This window comes from Salmo salar, chromosome 17 (genome assembly GCF_965601325.2).
Source record: "Salmo salar chromosome 17, fSalSal1, whole genome shotgun sequence".
NCBI lineage: Eukaryota > Metazoa > Chordata > Actinopteri > Salmoniformes > Salmonidae > Salmo > Salmo salar.
The window spans coordinates 78,664,119-78,669,118 of record NC_138307.1 but is presented as its reverse complement, the minus strand read 5'-3'; positions in this window follow the sequence as shown (position 1 = coordinate 78,669,118).

Here is a 5,000-nt window from a genome sequence, read left to right as displayed (position 1 = left end):
GATGAAGACAGAGAGGGGCCAGTCACCACTCTAGTGATGAAGACAGAGAGGGGCCAGTCACCACTCTAGTGATGAAGACAGAGAGGGGCCAGTCACCACTCTAGTGATGAAGGTAGAGAGGGGCCAGTCACCACTCTAGTGATGAAGACAGGGAGGGGCCTGTCACCACTCTAGTGATGAAGACAGAGAGGGGCCAGTCACCACTCTAGTGATGAAGACAGAGAGGGGCCAGTCACCACTCTAGTGATGAAGGTAGAGAGGGGCCAGTCACCACTCTAGTGATGAAGGCAGAGAGGGGCCAGTCACCACTCTAGTGATGAAGACAGAGAGGGGCCAGTCACCACTCTAGTGATGAAGACAGAGAGGGGCCAGTCACCACTCTAGTGATGAAGGTAGAGAGGGGCCAGTCACCACTCTAGTGATGAAGACAGAGAGGGGCCAGCCACCACTTTAGTGATGAAGGTAGAGAGGGGCCAGTCACCACTCTAGTGATGAAGGCAGAGAGGGGCCAGTCAGAAGGAAGTGTGTCTCAGTTGATCAGAAATAGCCCTGCGGTCATCTTACTACATGAATGATAGTAGTGTGGGTCTTGGCAGTTTCCATAAACACACTCCCCCTCCAAGGGGAGGGAAGGAGAGAGAGATGTTAGAGTACTGAGAGAGGGAAGGAGAGAGAGATGTTAGAGTACTGAGGGAGGGAAGGAGAGCGAGATATCAGAGTACTGAGGGAAGGAGAGAGAGAGATCAGAGTACTGAGGGAGGGAAGGAGAGAGATATCAGAGTACTGAGGGAGGGAAGGAGAGAGAGAGATCAGAGTACTGAGGGAGGGAAGGAGAGAGATAGATAAGAAACAGAGAGATGCAGAGAGGTCTGGCTAGACAGGCTACCCTGTGGTTCAGACAGACAGAGAGGTAAGCACTGTGGGGAATCTACCTTGGAGGGATAGGAAGGAAAACAGGTCTGTGTGTCTGGGAAGAGAGTGGTAGCTCTCTGACACACTGAGCCCCCAACACACACCCCACTGACTTTCTGACTGTCTGATTATGTCAACTTGAAACCTTATTAAATATCATCCTACTGCAGTCTTAAGAAACCATATTAAATATCACTGCTTTTCCATCCTACTGCAGTATTAATAAACCATATTAAATATCACTGCTTTTCCATCCTACTGCAGTCTTAAGAAACCATATTAAATATCACTGCTTTTCCATCTTACTGCAGTATTAATAAACCATATTAAATATCACTGCTTTTCTATCCTACTGCAGTATTACTAAACCATATTAAATATCACTGCTTTTCCATCTTACTGCAGTATTACTAAACCATATTAAATATCACTGCTTTTCCATCTTACTGCAGTCTTAAGAAACCATATTAAATATCACTGCTTTTCCATCCTACTGCAGTCTTAAGAAACCATATTAAATATCACTGCTTTTCCATCCTACTGCAGTCTTAAGAAACCATATTAAATATCACTGCTTTTCCATCCTACTGCAGTCTTAAAGAAGACTGTCTGAAGAACAATGATCCTACTGTGTTATTCTGCTGAGCATATGGTGTACAAAACATTAACACCTCCCCCCTCCACCAACCCCCCTCAGAACAGCTTCAGCTCGTCGGGTCATGGACTCTACAAGGTGTCGAAAGCGTTCCACAGGGATGCTGGCCATGTTGACTCCAATGCTTCCCACAGTTGTGTAAAGTTGGCTGGATGTCCTTTGGGTGGTGGACCGTTCTTGATACACACGGGAAATCCAGCAGCGTTAGTTTTCTTGACACACTCAAACCGGTGCGCCGGGCACCTAATAACGTTCCCCGTTCAAAGTTTCTTCAGTCTTACCCATCCACCCTCTGAATGACCACACAGGCTCCTCCCCTTCATCGATGCTGATAGGCTGACAGTGTGTGTTGAAGGGGCCAGCTCTGGATGCTGATAGGCTGACAGTGTGTGTTGGAGAACACAGGAGGTCTGGATGGAAGCTGTGCTCATGTGAGCGGTCTGATGAACACAAAGCTGAACCCCCCTCCACTCTCTTAGTACTTTAACAGAGGAAAATTAGCCCGACCAACCGGTGCCCCCCGCACATTGACTCTGTACCGATACCCCTGTATATAGCCTCCACATTGACTCTGTACCGATACCCCTGTATATAGCCTCCACATTGACTCTGTACCGATACCCCTGTATATAGCCTCCACATTGACTCGGTACGGGTACCCCCTGTATATAACCTCCACATTGACTCTGTACCGGTACCCCCTGTATATGGCCTCCACATTGACTCTGTACCGGTACCCCCTGTATATAACCTCCACATTGACTCTGTACCGGTACCCCCTGTATATAGCCTCCACATTGACTCTGTACCGGTACCCCCTGTATATAGCCTCCACATTGACTCTGTACTGGTACCCCCTGTATATAACCTCCACATTGACTCTGTACCGGTACCCCCTGTATATAGCCTCCACATTGACTCTGTACCGGTACCCCCTGTATATAGCCTCCACATTGACTCTGTACCGGTACCCCCTGTATATAGCCTCCACATTGACTCTGTACTGGTACCCCCTGTATATAGCCTCCACATTGACTCTGTACCGGTACCCCCTGTATATAGCCTCCACATTGACTCTGTACCGGTACCCCCTGTATATAGCCTCCACATTGACTCTGTACCGGTACCTCCTGTATATAACCTCCACATTGAGTCTGTACCGGTACCCCCTGTATATAACCTCCACATTGACTCTGTACCGGTACCCCTTGTATATAACCTCCACATTGACTCTGTACCGGTACCCCCTGTATATAGCCTCCATATTGACTCTGTACCAGTACCCCCTGTATATAACCTCCACATTGACTCTGTACCGGTACCCCCTGTATATAGCCTCCACATTGACTCTGTACCGGTACCCCCTGTATATAGCCTCCACATTGACTCTGTACCGGTACCCCCTGTATATAGCCTCCACATTGACTCTGTACCGATACCCCCTGTATATAGCCTCCATATTGACTCTGTACCGGTACCCCCCTGTATATAGCCTCCACATTGACTCTGTACCGGTACCCCCTGTATATAGCCTCCACATTGACTCTGTACCGGTACCCCCTGTATATAGCCTCCACATTGACTCTGTACCGGTACCACCTATATATAACCTCCACATTGACTCTGTACCGGTAACCCCCTGTATATAACCTCCACATTGACTCTGTACCTGTACCCCCTGTATATAACCTCCACATTGACTCTGTACCGGTACCCCCTGTATATAGCCTCCACATTGACTCTGTACCGGTACCCCCTGTATATAGCCTCCACATTGACTCTGTACTGGTACCCCCTGTATATAACCTCCACATTGACTCTGTACCGGTACCCCCTGTATATAGCCTCCACATTGACTCTGTACCGGTACCCCCTGTATATAGCCTCCACATTGACTCTGTACCGGTACCCCCTGTATATAGCCTCCACATTGACTCTGTACTGGTACCCCCTGTATATAGCCTCCACATTGACTCTGTACCGGTACCCCCTGTATATAGCCTCCACATTGACTCTGTACTGGTACCCCCTGTATATAGCCTCCATATTGACTCTGTACCGGTACCCCCTGTATATAGCCTCCACATTGACTCTGTACCGATACCCCCTGTATATAGCCTCCATATTGACTCTGTACCGGTACCCCCCTGTATATAGCCTCCACATTGACTCTGTACCGGTACCCCCTGTATATAGCCTCCATATTGACTCTGTACCGGTACCCACCGGTATAGAGTCTCGCTACTGTTATTTTCACTATCATTTTACAGTTTTTTTATTTTATTTCTTTTTTATCTATTGTTTAACCTAATACCTATTTGTTCCTTAAAATTGCACTATTGGTTAGGGCTTGTTGTAGTCAGCATTTCACTGTAAGGTCTACACCTGTTGTATTCGGAGCACGAGACTAATAAAGTTTGATTTCTCCAAACCGACGAAGAGAAGCCATTTTAGGACAGACACAGTGGTACGACCTGTTGACCTTTACCTTCAACTATAAATACTCCTATTGACCCCTGACCCTACAGTCAGGTGACGGGAGACGGAGAGCACATAAGTCAACAGCAGAAAGAGGAAACCTCACCTTCCACCATTATAGGACTGGTACCTTTCCTTCAAATTCAGTCTGTAAATACTCCTTCCTGTTGACCCCTGAACCTTGACAACTGCCTTCCGAGGACAGTGTCAACACAGTCGAAGAGTTCACCTACACTACCCATTTCTCTGAAGCTACTCGAAACCTCCAAATACAAATCCCCCTGACCTCTGACCCCTGACCCCAGTGACAGATTCTAAGGAGAGGAGGATGAGTGACAGTAGCAGGGAGAAACGTAACAGATAGATTACTCCTTGACTGTGAAAGAGGAGAGGGAGATGAGAGAGGGTAGGCCAGAGGGCTAGGTGGAATATTCCTGTCTAGATTTACAGACGGACTGAAAATGCTGAAATGTTTGAAGTGACGGATTGTAACTCTTGTGGACGATCCTTACTGTCTTAAAGTCATTTAGCACAACCATGGTTAGGTGACTGTATATCACTCCTCTGGAGAGAGTGAGACACTTACTGCTGATAGGTCTCTTGGGAGGGTTGGAGAAAACATTCAGATTGGCTCCTTAACCTGCTGTGTCCCTCTGGAGGGGTTAGTGCCATCATTACTACCTGTCACCCTGAACACCTGGCTACAAGCAGAGATGTTACTACCTGTCCACCCTGAACACCAGACCACAAGCAGAGATGTTACTACCTGTCACCCTGAACACCAGGCCACAAGCAGAGATGTTACTACCTGTCACCCTGAACACCAGGCCACAAGCAGAGATGTTATCACCCTGAACACCAGGCCACAAGCAGAGATGTTACTACCTGTCACCCTGAACACCAGGCCACAAGCAGAGATGTTACTACCTGTCACCCTGAACACCAGACCACAAGC